General features: G+C 40.5%; 1 protein-coding gene across 2 annotated transcripts in view; it reads right to left on the bottom strand.

Annotated features, from left to right (window-relative positions):
- LOC119654317 (TWiK family of potassium channels protein 7-like) overlaps positions 1 to 18,328 on the bottom strand; it is a 439,773-nt gene that overhangs the window by 84,793 nt on the left and 336,652 nt on the right. The gene's annotated exons all lie outside the window — the stretch shown is intronic.

The following is an 18,328-nucleotide window of genomic DNA, read 5'->3' as shown; positions in this document are numbered from 1 at the left end:
TAATCTTCGAGAGATGTCCTATTCCGGTATCTGCTCAAAAAATTTACTAATAGTATATTACCAACTTTTAGAAATAGATTAAAAAACTCCCCTTAAGTTCATGCTAGGTGTACTAAATTTTGCACCGACATAGAGGACAGCCTCTTGCATACACATGCCAGGTTTCATGAAAATGCAACTATTAGTGGGAAAGTTATAGCAGTTCAAACTTATCAATTTCGTGCTAGTTAACAGCATCCTAAGCCATACAAATAAGATGCTGACGTCATAATTAACGAGAATAATTGAAATTCGAGTGAAATATTAAAATTCCATTCAAGAAGAATCTAATTCTCCCTAGCCCTTTTTAAGGTTTTGTGTGAAACAAAACCTTATTAGAATGGTGACGGTGTCTGTCTGTCCGTCTGTCTGTCTGTCTGTCTGTCTGTCTGTCTGTCTGTCTGTCTGTCACACCCGATTTATTCGGAAACGGCTGGACCGATTGTCACGAAAATTGGTGAGAGTATGTAATCTGGTGATCCCTTTACATGCAGTAAGTGGCGCCATCTTGCGTTAAGTTTAAGGGGGGGCTCTCCGTACATGTGAATGGAGGGTGCAAATTTTTTTTTCACAGAATGTAGCCAAGTAGGGTATCAAATGAAAGGTCTCAATTAGTACTTTTCGAATCTGGTTCAATATTTGATATTAGATGAAACATAGGGGAGTAAGGGTTGAAAATATGACCCACAAAAAGTGTAACAGGTCTCGTTCTCAGAACTTATCCAACCGAAAAATCTGGAAAAAATCACAGTGGTGCACCTCTACGAAATCTAGGCCTCAAAATATATCCGGTTCCGATATCTGCACAAATAAAGTTAATAATAGTATATTTCCACATTTTAGAAATTTACCCGGCACCCCCCCTTATGTTCGTCCCAGAAATACAAAATTTGGCATGAGTGTAACGAAGAATATAATGCACAGTTTGGTCAAGTTTGAAGAAAATCCAACTATTATTAACAAAGTTATAGGGGGTGAAACTTTACAATTTTTTGTGAATTTCGTGCACTCTACAACCCGCATGACGTCATCATCACATATCAATTCGTCAATACCACAACGAAATGAATTCTTCTGAATTGGGTCGCAGACAATTATTTTGTTTTAGTTTTTTAGTTATTTGTCAACCAGACATGTGTGTATGTAGGTATATAGTATATGCGTGCTAATGAACTTTGCGGGTAGAGCCTAATTCAGATAGATATAAGACGTAAATCGGAAATTTGGGTACGATAAATTTAGATACGTGCATATATGTGTACAGCAGGTAATAGGCAGTTTGTTTGTTTAGGGTGAGCGTGATATCTATGGCTCGAATATGTACGTATGTCTCGTAGTTTGGAAAAATATGAAGGATTATGTTGGATTTGTAGCTATATACGGACAGAGAAATGTGCGTCTCTTACATAAGATGAACACAAAACCTTTATACCCGAAGCGCGAGCTTCCGGTATTCCGACTTGTTTATATTTGATGTTGGTTAAATTGTTGGCATTTGCTAATAATATTAAACTCAGGGTGTGAGGCGTACGAGGTTGACCATTATCAATCGCTTTCTAGAAAATAGAGGGCAATGGAATTTTTAGCTATATTACACGGAGCTGCCATGCACTCGTCGCTCCTCACATCTTTTTCTTTTTGTTCAGCCATCAGTTCACAAGCGGGGTCGGCCTGTGGTGATCGGTTTCGTCATTTTATTTTATCAAATGCCTAATCTTGAGACCTTTAAATCCCCATCCAGCATATGAAGCCACCATTGTTTTGGCCGGCTTTGTGGTTGCTTACCATTGCTTTCGATGTTGTGACGAATACTGGTTGTTGAATTCTCGTTAGTGTGAATTACGTGACCACACCATCGAAAACGCCTCTCTCGCAGTTTTTCCACGATCGGTGCAAACCCGTTCGATCGCGGGTATTCTCATTTCAGACGTAATCAAAACAAGTCACGCCACCAGTGCAATGCAATATCTTCGTCCCCATTACCGCAAGACGCTGTTCATTGACCTTTATAGTCGGCCAATACTCAGAACTATAGAGAGCGGCAGACGGACGACATTGCAGCAAATTTTAGATTTGGGACGTGTGCTGATGAGTCGATCACAAAGAACACCAGTTGGGGAATGCCACTTCATCCAGGTTGCATTAATGTGTGAAATAATTTCATTACGCAGTTCTCCATTGGCAGATAGCATTGACTCGAGATATTTAAATCGCTGAGTTCTGGCAATGGCAGTAACCTGCCCCTCGAGATATTTAAATCGCTGAGTTTTGGCAATGTCGGTAACCTGCCCTTGGAGATATTTAAATCGCTCAGTTCTGGCAATGGCAGTAACCTGAACTGAACGATTTCAATATCTCGAGTCAATGCTATAAGTCAATGGAGAACTACGTTATGCTCCTCACATAGGGAAACACAAAACCTTTTATACCTGAAGCGTCAAGCTTCCGGTTTCCCGACTTGTTTTAGATTGTGCTAAAATGCGCTGAATGCAGCTGGGCCGTAAGGGTTGAAGTTCTGCTCATCCGAAAAAAATACTGCCTTCCATTCTCCTTCCCATTTCATCCACGATCTAGCAAAATTTGAGACGACCCTTATTATTTGTCGGTGTTAAATGAGGTACTTTAGCAGGTTTTTTATAGTTAATGCTGTTATCAGCAAAGAAAATCCGTTGCAATCCTCTCTTTTTAGTAAGAAGAAGTAATTTCGGCATGACCTGGAACGAAGCAAAGTTTATTTCTAGTAGCTTCCTCTTTAATCGGGGCGATTTCTCTTTTCCTGATTTTTTTATTTCCACGTATATTTTTTTTTTGTACCGTATTTTCCCTTTAATCTAAAGAAATTCCGCACAACTCCGTCGAATCTACTAATTTCCCTCAACATCGCTCTGATTGTGCAGTCCGAATCTTCCATTCTGACAAGTTGGGCTTTTTCTTCTTCGGTTGACACTTTTCCACGAGGCACCGCTATAATCTAAGCTAAAAAAGTTAAAGTTGAGCACTGTTTTACGTAGAACACTATAAAATATCACGTCACAACTTTTAATTACAAAAAAAAAAACTTTTCAAAAGTAATTTTATACACGTTTTAGCTACCTGCGTTTATAGAAATTGCGCACTTGCAAATTATTGCTTTTGACCAGAAACAAAATAACATACAACATTTTTTAGCTAAACTAAATACCACTGTCATAACGAATTCTCAGGAAACCAAGGAACTTATATTCCCTTCAATTGTTTGACACAATCTTCGCATTCTATGCGTTTTCTAAGAAAACAAGTCGGGAAACCGGAAGCTAGATGCTTCAGGTATGAAAGGTTTTGTGTATTTCTTTTATAAAGAGATTTGAGTGTGTATTTGCCCCATTAGCATATAGCACGTAAAATATGCATATATTATGTGAAAATAGCCACTTTCAGGTGATATTGATATTCATAGTCTTGAATTTGCAGAGGAGCGACCGTTTTGACCTAGTATAACTTTGTTAGTAATAGTGCGATTTTCACCAAATTTGGCAGGATCATGCTCTATACTGTAGCCTACATTGCTGCAATTCTATGATTCCAGAGTAAACCTAAGGGGAGTTTTCCTGTCAATTACTGAAAATTGTAGTATGTACTATTATTAACTTTATTTGAACAGCTATCGGTATGGAGGGTATTTCGGAGCCTAGGCACCATATAGTGGCAGCCCCCTGATTTTTTTCAGTTTTTTCAGTTTGGTAGTTTCTGAGAATGGGTTCGTTAAAAAAATGACCAATTTCAACCCAACGCACTCCCCACCTTTTCAACAAAAGTCAAAACTAAGACTGGCTTCGAAAAGTACTAACCGAGACCTTTAATTTGATACCCCACATGACTATATTTGATGAAAAAAAAATGTACACCCCCCTTTTGCATGTATGGGGACCCCCGATTTCCGATTTACTTCTTATATCTATCTGAATTAGGCACTACCCGCAAAGTTCATTAGCACGCATATACTATATACCTACATACGCACATGTCTGATTGAAGTAATTGATATTCATATAAAATATCCAAAAAACTAAAACAAAATAATTCTTTCGTTCATTTCGTTGTGGTATTGACGAATTGATAAATGATGATGACGTCATCCAGGTTATAGTAAAAAAAAGTAAATGGTGAAGTTTTACGCCCTATAACTTTGTTAATAATAGTTCTGTGATGGACATAAGGAGGGGTGCCGGGTAAATTTCTAAAATGTGGAAATATACTATTATTAACTTTATTCGTGCATATATCGGAACCGGATATATTTTGAGGCCTAGATTTCGTAGAGGTGCACCACTGTGTTTTTTTTTCAGATTTTTGGGTTGGATAGGTTCTGAGAACGAGATCTGTTGCACTTTTCGGGGGTCATATTTTGAGCCCTCACTCCCCTATATTTCACACAATGTCAAATACGGAACCAGTTTTGAAAAGTACTAACTGAGCCCTTTCGTTTCATACGCCATATGGCCACATTCTGTGAAAAAAAATTGTTCAGCCTCCTTTCACATATATGGGGAGCCCTCCCTTAGACTTAACACAAAATGGCGCCAGTTACTGCATGGAGGGGACTGCAAGGGAACAGCAGATCGCATACTCTTACCAATTTTCGTGACAATTGGTCCAGCCGTTTCCGAATAAATCGGCTGTGACAGACAAACGGACAGACAGACGGGCAGACAGACAGACAGACAGACATCGACTCGATTCTAATAAGATTTTGTTTCACACAAAACCTTAAAAAGGGATAGCAAACACATTCGACGCGTTTAATTTATTCTTCCCCGAGAGATGCGATTTCAGTACCAGCTTTACACGTCGCAGGAGTTCGCACAGCAGAGCATCCCTCAGATCGCCAACTCGAGCATGGGTTCCTTGCAGAATTCCTAGGTATTTGTGGAAGTCTGTTTCGGTCATAGCTTAGATGTGGAGGTCACCAATGCTATGACTGGCATGCGGCTCGAAATGACATATGCGGAAGGCTGGAATTCGACACATGTCTAATCCAAATTTTAACCTAATATCATGGTCAAATATGTCTATTATTCGTAACGGACTTCTAAGCGATGGCGGTCAGTACCAGCATAGAGCTTGATGTCATCTAAGTACATCAAGCGTGTCAGCTCGCACTTCGCATGTAGGTCATATTTGATTGCAAAACCATGGCCTCTAGCATCATTCAGTAGCCATAAAAAAGGGTTCAGTGCCACGCAAAACAAAGGGGACTCATAGAATCCCCCTGGGAGATGTCGCTCCGTATACGGATGTTGGCCTCGAGGAGCGCATTGACCCTTCCACTAATAATGGACATTATGAATTTCTAGAGGGTTGGTAAACAAGTAATTGGTCTTGTGTCCGCCGGGTTCTCCCCCGTGTCTTTTTAGGCACAAGGTAGGTAATTCCCGCAGTAAGGAAGGGTGGAAATTCCTCCGGTCGACCAATCACCTGATTTATGGCATGTGCTAACCGACTATGTAAGCTGGTAAATTTCTTGTAAAAGAGATTCTGCACCGGAACTAGGCTTAGGCCCTTCCAGTTCTTGGAGCTGTTTATGGCTCGTCGAACTTCCTCTTCGATAACACCCGCGGAATTCATGGCAGGCGTATTGGCATGGCGGGTGCCTTCGGTGGTGGGTAACTCCCAGAGCCCACTCCAATATTCTTTTCCTCCCGTCATCGAAAGTTGTACTTTCTGAACCTTCTGTTGGGATTCGTTGTGTGATTTGAAGGAACTCCCTTGGTTTCTCGCGTAAGCTACATTCTGGATACGTCTGGAGTGACTTTCGCCATATTGTCGTAACCGACTGCATATGACAGAAAGTTTCTGCTTCAGTGTGTCCCGAGTTTCAACTGCGATTATCTCACTGTGGATGGCATGGTTCCTGCAAGCGCTCTGCACTTTATTGCGCACCCATCTGCTGGCATTACTAGTGCCGATTTGAATTAGCATAGCAATGTCCTCCCTTAGTGAGTCCTGTCGACGTTTCAGATGAATTTTCCATGGTGGATCTCTTCGGTCAAGCAAACCAATAACGCGGAAGCGAATCTTCTGACCGTGTAATCTGACAGCCGTAAATACACCACAATACACACGTAATGGTAATTGCAGAAGTGACATATTAGCACAGTCGAGGTGCAACCTCATCATTGATTTGAAATAGAACTCTTGGAGTTGCTGTTGTAGCATAGAGCCTGGGAATACCTGGTCTATGCAAAAGAAATTTGGGGACTATGAAATCCCAGGGAGTGACATTAATTTAGGTGGGGTTTAAAGGGGGGGCTCCCTATATATGCCAAGGGGGGATTTAAAAAAGTTACACTGGATATAGTCGTGTGGGGGTATCAAATGAAATGTATTGATTAGTACTTTACGAAACTGCCATTAGTTTTGGCATGATTTGCAACGTGCATGAGTAAAGAGTCAAAATGTACGCACTTAAAGTGAGACAGGACTCATTTTCGGAAACTACCCAACGAAAAAATCCGAAAAAAATCAGGGTGATACGCTTATATGAAATCTAGGCCTCAAAATATGTCCTATTCCGATATCTGCTCAAATAAATTTACTAATAGCATATTAACAACTTTTAGAAATTGACAAAAAAACCTCTCTTAAATTCATCCTAGGAGTTCCAAATTTCACACCAGCATAGAGGACATGGGAATTTGGTCACCAACGTCAAATTTATAGCAGTCCAAACTTAGCAATTTCGCGCGAATTTACTGCTTCAGAAGCCATGCAAATAATTAGCGAGAATAATTGACATTCGAGTGAAATATTAAAGTCGCATTTATGAAGAATCTACTTCTCTCCAGCCCTTTTTAAGATTTCATGTAAAACACTTATGCGAAATCTAAGCCTCGAGAGGTGTCCCATTCTGAGATCTGCTCAAATATACTTACTAATAGTATATTACTAGCTTTTAGAAATTTACTGAAAACCCACCCTTAAGTTCATCCTAGGAATATTAAATTTTGGACCACCGTAGAGGACAGTATCGTGCACACGCATGCCAAGTTTCATGAAATTTCAACAGTTTGCAATTCAAACTTATAAATTTCGTGCGAATTAACAGCATCTTAAGCCATACAAATAAGATGCTAACGTCATAATTAACGAGAATAATTGACCTTCGAGTGAAATATTAAAATTACATTCATGAAAGTCTAGTTCTCCCTAGTGCTTTTTAAGGTTTTGTTTGCAAAACAAAACCTTTTTAAAATCGGCTCAATGTCTGTCTCTCTGTCCGTCTGTCTGTCTGTCTGCTACAAGCACTTTTCTCAGAAATGGCTATACCGATTGACACGAAAATTTGGTGAGAAAAACTGAACTCCCAGATATGCAGTGAGTAATATCCTTCTACGTTGAGATTTAGGGGGAGGGGGGGGGGGGCGTCCACACATGTAAAAGGGGGGTGCTGTTCTCAGAAACTATCCAACCGAAAAATTTGAAAAAAAAACATGAAGATGTATGGTGCCCAGGCCAGTATATTACCATATCTTTGGGGAAATTGAGTAAAACCCCCTTCACTTTATCTCAGAGTTATAAAAGTTGGTAGTAGTATAAAATATAAAACGACGCATATTATCCCAAGTTTGATCAAAAGCATACTAATATTAATAATGTTACAGTAGGTAATCCAAATTTGTCTTTACCGTATAAATTTACAACCCGAAGTACTAAATCTGACATGCTAAATGCATATACATAACAGGCTACGTACAAATGGGATAGTTCTGCACTCAAATATACTCACAGAAGAAGCAAACAAAATCTTTCATACCTGAAGCGCCCACCTTCCGGTTTCCCGACTTGTTTATTTCTGATGTACGTTAAATTCTTCGCATTTGCTAATGATATTAAACTCAGAGTGTGAAGCATATGAGGTTGACTATTATCAATACAGGGCTTTCCAACAAATGATTTATTTAAATCGCTTTCTAAAAAATCAAGGGCAATAGAATTTTTGGATATGTGGCACGGAGCTTTCATCCATGCATCGCTCCTCACATCTTCTTCTTTTTCTTCAGCCTTTGTCCGGTTCACAAGCGAGCCCTGTGGTTTCGGTCAGCCTTTTGGTCGCTTACCATCTGTTGACTTTTCTAAAAAAATCAAACTGAATATGGCCAAGTGCTTAGGCAGTCTCACCTAAGCTTTAAACAAATTAAAGGCTTGTGTGCTTGAACCATATTGAAATTTTATTGCATTTGAACACTTTGTTCAGGCTGCAGTAAAAAAAACCGTCTGCACGCGCATCCGGTGCATGCAAAAAATATTTGCATATCCAAGGTGAATATTTTCCGCATGCACGCATATTTAGCATGTAAGCAATTTGTAATTTTTCTCATAGCAAGTAAGCATTTTTGTACACTTTTTGATATTAGCGCGTAAGCACTTTTGTACCTATTTAAGCGAGAACAATTAATAAAGAATTTAGTGTATTTTCAAGTCCCGAAGAACTAAGCCTTTTATTCTTCTCCAGTGAGGCTGCTGGAGACTTCGAAGATTTGGAAATATACTCTACTGGACTAAACTTGATTCGGTGTTCCACCCAATTAAGAAAGACGGACTCATTCGGTGTTTCACCCAATGAACATACTGACAGACTTAAAAACGAACTTTACTTGGTTTTGACTTGAGCAGGTGTTTCACTTGATCAAGAAGAAAGACTCACCCGGTGTATCACCGAGTGGACCTATCAGGATTGAGACATTTTTTGGTGACCCCGACGTGATCGGCCGATCACAACATTAAAAGGACACGCGGCGAGTTAATAACTTTGCAGAATTATCCTAGCCAATCATGGAGGCGATACTTGAGAAAATTAATAATCTCACTCAACAACAAGATGTGACGGGCCAGGAGATTCAGCGTCTTTTGAGTAACTACCGGAAAGATTCGGTAGCTCGTAAGACAAGGGAATATCTCATGACGAGATTGGAACAATTGGAAAATCTCTGGACAGCCTTTTCGGAGAGAAATGAAGAGCTTGAAGAGTTAGCGCATTATCTTCCAGCTCATCCATATTTCGAGAAACAATATTTCTCTTCAATGCAGCGCGAGTACACCAAGTACAGGGAGGACATTGCGGAACGCCTTCAGGGTTTGGAAGGCACGTCCAAGTTGAATATCGATTTGGGTAAATCAGCCACGGGTGCTTTAGATACAAAGGCCGCCACGGCAGCAAACAATGCTCAGAACGAGCTTCCCAGCGATGTCGTGGTACTAATAAGGCAACAGCAATCAAGGATACGGGCTGTGGAAAACATTATTAGCGGCATCGACACAGTTGAACAGACACAACCCAAATCATACTACGAATTGAAGGCAGCTACTTTATCAAAGTACTGGGAAGAGTTGCGTCAAGGCCATCAGAATATATGGCAATATTCCAGCGATCCAAATGAGTTAGGGTACAACGAGGAGAATTTTCTCAACCTCGAAGAGCGAATTCAAGACACTTTAATATTTCTCGCTGAATGCCGTTCAAAGCTAGAGCCTAGCATAGCTACCGCTACAAGGGCCTTTCCAAGCATCAACTTGCCACACGTGACAATTCCTGCCTTTGACGGTGATTATGCACAATGGCAATCCTTCCACGACTTATTCCGCCAGATGATCCACGAGCAGCAATTGGGAAATGCTCAGAAAATGTGGTATTTGAAGACCAATCTAAAGGGTGAAGCAGAGCGACTTATACGTCATCTGCCCATCACTGACGAAAATTATGACATTGCATGGACAACGCTAACAAACCGCTACAGCAATCAACGATTGAGGGTAGCCATGCTATTGGATAGGTTCACACAACAGCCGATGATTACTTCGGATTCCCCCAGTGCTTTGAAAAAACTTCATGACATTACGAAGGAATGTCTAGCAGGACTCAAGAACTTTAATATCAATATAGCTAGTTGGGATCCCATTTTATTACATATTTTACTGAAAAAGTTAGACAAGGTTACGCACGCCTTATACGAACAAACTTTGACTTCACCACGAGAACTGCAGCCGGTTGATGCATTTCTCGCGTTTTTGGAAAGACGCTTTCAGTCTTTAGAGGCCTTGTGTAGCGACAAGAGGAGTACGACTCAAAACAAACATACAAACCGAACCTCGGCTTTAATATCCACCAAGGACAGTCAATCTTTACAGTGCAAAAACTGCAAGGGAAGCCATCGAATCTACACATGTGAAGCCTTTAAACAATTGTCCATCTGGGATCGAGTAGCCAAAATCAAGCAGCTGAGGCTATGTTTGAACTGCCTACGGGAAGGACATCGAAGTGCACAGTGCAGCGCAGGAAGTTGTCTTAAATGTGGAAAGAAGCACAACACTCTACTACATATGGACGCCAACAATCAAGACAAAACAACGCCCTCTATCACCGCAATTCAAACAACAGCCAACGCCACCAAGCAAGGTCAAGTATCAAGTATTGTAAAGGACAAGGGTTCTACAAATGTCAACCATTCTATTGCATTATCAACGGAAATATCAGCATCAGAGGGACCTTTTGTTCTATTAGCTACTGCACTCATCAAGGTGACAAACCAAAAGGGCAAGTCGATAGAAATGAGAGCTCTGCTGGATAGTGGCTCCCAAATAAACATAATTACAGAAACGGCTGTGAGAAAGCTGGGACTACAACCAACTAGTTACCATATACCCATTCGTGGTCTGGGCGGAGCGTCGCAACAATCGCAACAGAAGATAACGTTGTCATTGCAATCAAGAATCACTACGTTTGCACGGAAGATAGACGCTATAGTTTTACCACATATAACAGCCTCTCAACCATCGCAAGGTCTGAATTCAAGGAATTGGGCCATACCCGGCAACATTCAGCTTGCCGATCCTCATTTTGACCGGGAAGGGCGTATTGATCTACTTCTCGGAGCTGACATCTACTACGAACTATTAGCTACAGGGCAAATGCGGCTATCAAGGAACCTGCCACTGCTGCAAAACACGGTCTTTGGTTGGATAATTGCTGGAAGGGTTGCAACATCCTATCAGAAAGTGGTTACATGCGGCATCCTCAACACCGATGATTCCAAGCTCAGCGAGCAGATAGAGCGTTTTTGGAAACTGGAGGAACCAGAATCTACAGAGAACCTTGCGATGACAACACAAGAAATAAAGTGTGAAAATCATTTTGCTCAAACCATGAAACGAACGAACAATGGACGTTTCATTGTGAAACTGCCTTTCAAGGTGTATCCAGCAAAACTCGGCAAATCTAGGGGCAATGCGGAGAGGCGACTTTTCAAATTAGAATGGAGATTAGCACGAAACCCAGAACTACGCAAACAGTACAATGAATTTATGGACAAATACAAGCAACTGGGGCATATGACGGAAATAGATGAAGGAAGCATTCCGAGTCTTCATTACTTTCTTCCCCATCATAGCGTTCTGAAGCCAGAGAGCACCACCACTAAACTTAAAGTAGTTTTTGACGCCTCTTCGGAAACCTCTTCTGGATATAGTTTGAACGATGTACTTGCTACAGGTCCTACCATCCAATCCGAATTATTTACCATTCTCGTACGATTTCGGCTGCCTTGCTTTGTTTTTACTGCTGACATCGAAAAGATGCATCGACAAGTCCAGGTGCCGGAGGAAGACAAGAGATTTCAACTAATTCTATGGCGAAATGAGCCTAATGAACCTATAAGATGTTATCAGCTGAACACGGTCACATATGGTACTTCCTCTGCACCATAGCTCACCACCACCAAGAACTGTCATCACAGACAACGCACAAATACCCATCCGGTTCGACTGCATTAAGACGGAATTTTTATATGGACGATGTGATGTCAGGTGCCAACACCTTGACAGAAGCTATTGAGACGCAACATCAACTTCGCACAATCTTGCAATCAGCCGGCTTTAAGCTTAGAAAGTGGTGTGCAAACAACAAGAATCTTTTAAACAACATTCCTGTTGAAGATCAGGCACTCCAACTCGATGTTCAAGAGCGAAGAAGAAGACAATTTCGCACTCCCCTGTAAACCTGCTACTGTGGACTAGTTTAATCCTACCCGTTCTAGCCAACCCAGCACGGATCACCTCTTTCCAATCTCCACCAGGTATCTACTTCGAAAACTTAGGAGCCGCCCACTTGATCTTGAACGATTGGAATTTGATAATCTATTACAACCTCACATCATACTGGAAGAACATGGACAACCTACAAACAGGAATTGCGAGACTTCACAATATTTGTAACCAACTACACAACAATAACTCCTGTTTAGCCACCACAATGCAGCTTAACCACCTCTTAAGCGATATAGCAGTTAATAACGAACTGTTACGGCCATTCAATAACGAGATGTCACGAAGACATAAAAGAGGAGCTCTAAATATCGTTGGTAACCTTGCCAACTCACTCTTCGGAGTACTCGATTCTGACTATGCTACAAAGATGACAGAAACTATAAAGAACTTAAAGGGGAACGACGAACATCTCCTGCAACTAATGAAAAACCAGACGTCCATCGTTGACTCCACGGTCAATGTAATGATGAACTTAGAGCAATCAACCCACAAATCGATGCAAACTCTAAACGTAGCTCTCAACCATACCGCCACACAAACAAACAAAATAGCCAAGGAAGTGTGGGAGCAAGAAGTGATGCAGACCTTTTCATCAGCAGCGTTGCAGCTCTTATTATCAGTCAACCACTATCAAAAGGTACAAACCAGTTTACTAGACATCCTTATTGACACGCACCATGGAAAATTTAACCCGCAATTGTTGGCACCACAACAACTACAACAGGAGTTATCCAACATCAGGGAGGAACTACCTCCACATTTACGGGTGCCAACTAAATCGAACGATCTACTAGAGCTGTATAATATCATGACTATTGAAGGACGCATCATGGCAGAGCATATTATCTTCCGATTAAAACTACCATTAATATCGGTCGAAAGTTTCGAGCTATTCTATATTGTTCCTGTGCCCATCTCTGCTAATGGAATCGTCACTGCAATCACAACAACGTTACGTTATCTAATCGTTAATTGGGATCGTGACCAGTACTATCCCATGCCTGATCAGGAGGTGGAGCACTGCCATCGGACTCAGAAGTTGAACTACGTCTGCAGACAACAGCATCCCCTATATCGGATAGGATCAAGAGTTAATGCATGTGAAATGAGCTTCATCAGTCACATTCCTTCCAAAGAACGATGCAAAATGTCCAAATTAGACAACCCATCACGATGGATCCAGTTGCCAAACACCAACCGTTGGATATATTTCTTCGAAGACAAGGAGATAAACATAGGCTGCGGCACAACAGTTACTCAGATGACTCTATCAGGAAGCGGTATCATTGAACTACGTGAAGGTTGCACCATAAGAGAGGAATCACTAACTATCCAAGCACATCAAGTATTTCCAAGCACTATTAACATTTCATTTACACCAATTCAGAATCTTACCGAATTCGTTTTACCACCACATAGCAGCGAATTAAGTAATGACGAAGGCATAGGAGAATCCCTTCTGAAAAATTTAACAGAACTGAAGATGGATCTATACAACTTGCAACAACGGGAGCATCTAGTGACTACCATACTCCCAAAGGACGTTCACCATATCACTATCGCCTACATTTGTCTCGGTGGTATTCTAACAGTAGTAATTTACCTTTATTGGAAACACAGATGTAGGACCTCTCGTAACACTACTACGAAACCGATACCTCTACCTAGGAATCTTTCAACCCCAGCCTTTACGATTGCGATTGATCCAGAATAACGGTTGACCTAACGCTCAACGGAGGGGAGGATGTTCAGGCTGCAGTAAAAAAAACCGTCTGCACGCGCATCCGGTGCATGCAAAAAATATTTGCATATCCAAGGTGAATATTTTCCGCATGCACGCATATTTAGCATGTAAGCAATTTGTATGATAATTTTTCTCATAGCAAGTAAGCATTTTTGTACACTTTTTGATATTAGCGCGTAAGCACTCTTGTACCTATTTAAGCGAGAACAATTAATAAAGAATTTAGTGTATTTTCAAGTCCCGAAGAACTAAGCCTTTTATTCTTCTCCAGTGAGGCTGCTGGAGACTTCGAAGATTTGGAAATATACTCTACTGGACTAAACTTGATTCGGTGTTCCACCCAATTAAGAAAGACGGACTCATTCGGTGTTTCACCCAATGAACATACTGACAGACTTAAAAACGAACTTTACTTGGTTTTGACTTGAGCAGGTGTTTCACTTGATCAAGAAAAGACTCACCCGGTGTATCACCGAGTGGACCTATCAGGATTGAGACACACTTATTATATACACAATTTTTGCTTACAGGTAAAATTCTTAGTAGACTAAAAACCGTAGGTACGAATATTACAAAAAAAACGCTATGTCAACCAATTTCTCATGCAATGTATTTTTAGCTGATTTTGTTCAATACATTTTTAACGCGAGTTCTTTACCATCGTTGTTGACAATCGAAACTAATACCTTGCATGCAATTATTGCGAGTTAATATTATACTCTAGATAAAGATGTGTTATATTTCTTAAAAAGACTTATTCTGATTATATTCTAAACACCATCGATCGATGCTCAGACCAACCTTGGCAAGTGAATTCTCGTTTGCGCGAATTACATGACCATACCAACCTTGGCAAGTGAATTCTCGTTTGCGCGAATTACATGACCATATCATCGAAGACATTGCACTCGCAGTTTTTCCACCATCGGTACAACCCCATATCGATCACGGATATCCCCATTTCGGATGTGATGAAGACATGTTATGCCACTAGTCCAACGCAACATGTTCATGTCCATTACTGCAAGACGCAGTTCATTGTTCATTGGGCAGACGGACGACATTGCGGTCAATTTCTTCATCCAGATTACGTTAATGCGTGAAGCAATGTCATTACACAGTTCTCCATTTGCTGATAGCACTGACCCGGGATATTTAAATCGCTCAGTTCTGGGCAGGTTACTGTCATTGACAGAAGTGAGCGATTTAAATATTTCGAGACAATGCTATCAGCCAATGGAGAACTGCGTTATGCTTCTCACATAGAGAAACACAAAACTTTCTATACCTGAAGCGCCAAGCTTCCGGTTTCCCGACTTGTTTATCTTTTGTTTTTTTTAATGTCGTTTTACTTATCATTTATTTCGGATCATGATTTTTTCCCCTACTGTTGTAAAGTCGAATTCGTATTCTAAATAATTTTCCTTGATTCGAGGACTCCCGTCTTCTCTCCTCCTCCTTAGCTCTCTCTCTCATCCTCCAAAATAATGACCTGAGGATGTCAAGGAAGGTTGGAAGCCTCAGAGGGCGCGCCTCACTAAGCATCTGGGATAGAAGGGGCAATGTTCGAGGATGTAATCCGCGCGGTCGAGCCGTTTTTAAGGTTCTGTGTGAAACAACCAACAACCCACAAATAGTATCCAACCGAAAAATCTCAAAAAAATCTAGGTGTCAAAATACATCCAGTTCCAAGATCTGGACAAATAAAGTTAATAATGGTATATCACCATATTTTAGAAATTTACCCGGAAATCCCCCTTTAGTTCATTCTAGAAGTACAAAATTCATTAACCGTAATGTTCGATAATATGGGACATAATTCCTTAAAGTTTGAACGCAATCTAACTATTATTTGCAAAGTTATTGAAAGTTAAATTTCTGCATTTCACGTAAATTTATTGCACTCTAAGACGTGTATGTCCAGCTAGCTATTTTTTGTTATGTGAATGTCAGCATCAATTACTGTATATGTATGTATGTGCTAATGGAGTTTGCGGATAGTGTTCAATAAGTTGGACTTTGCGGACCGTAGAAATATGCATTAAAGAAGTCGTGAAAATTTTAAGGAATTTGGTTGGATAGATTTTGAGTTATGGTGGCAGCCGATTTTCAAGATGCAGTTTCGAGAAAAACGCATTTGAAAATTTAAATGTGAGTATCAACAGTAAAATTTTTAACACACCATTAATCTGCTATACCTGGTCCATAGAAAGCACCCTCCGTTTCTTCAAGAAGGTCTTGTAAGGCCGATCGTTGCTCTCTGGTTTCAATTCTGGCTCTTTTAGCGAGGTCAGTCGATCGTCGTTCGAACCACCAAATTCGCGCTTCATTACGGCGGTCGACATAAACCTGACATATGTGACCACCTTGAGATCCCATTGTCACCAGGATTTTGAGAATGCCATTGAGTCCTTCATTGAAAATAATTACAGCCAGAAAAGTGGCTATTTCTACAACCTTGGCCCCAGAATGAAGGTGTTTAGGAGCGAAAGTCCAGATCAATGCATTTAACGACTCATTGTTATTCTGGGTCTCTGCTCCTAAACATCTATTCAAGAGGTCATCTCGTGACAAATCTTCGCAGATTGGTTTGCTGACTGTTTGAGCTTCTTCAGTCAAAGGTGCCTTCTCGTGGTGGAAACTATCCAGTTCTCCTTTAGCTTCCGCTTTGCGCCATTTGCACCAACTGTCCTCGCCTGCTGGACAATTTTGATGCTGAGGATTTTCGTGTGTAGAACATTTATGGAAGAAAGTTGCCCAAATTTCTTGCTTCATTCCTTCTATCGAATTTGCGTGTCGACAAATAGCTAGACCTAAAAAAGTAGTGAGGTCGTTAATAAACCTATCAGTAAGTTTTCCAGCCCCTGTTCCACCAATGCCTTTGTGATTCTCCTCTGCATTTCTAAGCCGCGTTCCCATTCTTTTCTCGATATGTCCTACGCATTCCTCTTTACTACTACGTATATTTTATTATTTGCAGAAATTATCAGAAATACCGGAGAAAACTCCAACAAAATCTAATATACAATATACAAAACTTGTCGCAATTGGAACATCCATGTTCATGCTTGCTAAAAGTTTCTTTGCTGATGTTAATGCGAAGTCCTTTTTCTTCGCTGATAAGTATCGATTCCCATGAAATACTCGTTTTTTAGTGCGAGCATAAAGTTGAACGTTAAAGCGATCTCCCTTCGTACGATTCATTTAAAAAAATCACTGAACACACAAACAGCACAATACTTACGACAAAATATAACTGAGTATAGCTTGAAAGCCTTTCAGTGCTTACTCTAGACTGGGCTATCCTTTTTATTCCAAACAGCAAATAAGTTTTCCATCTTTTTATATTTATACCTGTGTTCGAATTTATAAGGTTCAGGTAAAAAACTAACAGGTAAACAAGTCGGGAAACCGGAAGCTAGACGCTTCAGGTATGAAAGGTTTTGTGTATTTCTTTTATAAAGAGATTTGGGTGTGCATTTGTCCCATTAGCATGTAGCAAGTAAAATATGCATATATTATGTGAAAATAGCCACTTTCAAGTCATATTGACATTCATAGTCTTGAATTTGCAGAGGAGCGCAGATTTGACCTAGTATAACTTTGTTAGTAATATTGCGATTTTCAAATTTGGCGGGATCATGATCTATACTATAGCCTACATTGCTGCAAAATTTTGTGATTCTAGGGTGAACTTAAGGGGGGTTTTCCTGTCAATAACTGAAAAGTAGAGTAATATACTATTATTAACTTTATTTGAACAGGTATCGATATGAAGGGTATTTCGGAGCCTAGGCACCATATAGTGGCAGCCCTCTGATTTTTTCCAGATTTTTCGGTTGAGTAGTTCCTGAGAATGGGTTCGTTGGAAAAATGACCACTTTCAACCCCCCGCACTCCCCACCTTTTCAGCAAAAGTCAAAACTAACACCGGCTTCGAAAAGTACTAACCGAGACCTTTAATTTGATACCCCACATGACTATATTTGATGAAGAAAAAATTTACACCCCCCTTTTGCATGTATGGGGACCCCCCCCCCCTTCCCTTAAATTCGTCGTAAGAGCATGTAACTCACTATATGCGTGAGCGTTCACAGTTTCCACCTTTTTACCAAATTTGATGTCAATCGCTACAACCGTCTCCGAGAAAAATGCGTATGACGGACAGACAGACAGACAGACAGACAGTAAACCGATTTTAATAAGGTTTTGTTTTACAAACAAAACCTTAAAAAAGATTCAATGCTCTTCCTCATCGAGTACTCTAGCCGCGGCTGCAAACTCCTTACCTGTTTAACACTGTAATTTCTGAACGACTGGGAATATCGGAAAATCCCTTTGTCCACATATTCTCCACTATATAAGTTATCGCACACGATATCATTTCACACACGAGCGATCGAAGTTATTGAACTCAGGTCAAACATCAGCCGGGATAAGCTACACGCGCAACCGCACCTGTGTCAG

Source organism: Hermetia illucens, chromosome 4, assembly GCF_905115235.1.
Source record: "Hermetia illucens chromosome 4, iHerIll2.2.curated.20191125, whole genome shotgun sequence".
In the NCBI taxonomy this organism is placed as follows: Eukaryota; Metazoa; Arthropoda; class Insecta; order Diptera; family Stratiomyidae; genus Hermetia; species Hermetia illucens.
Note: the sequence above shows the minus strand (reverse complement) of the source record. Positions and strands in the feature narration are given on the sequence as shown.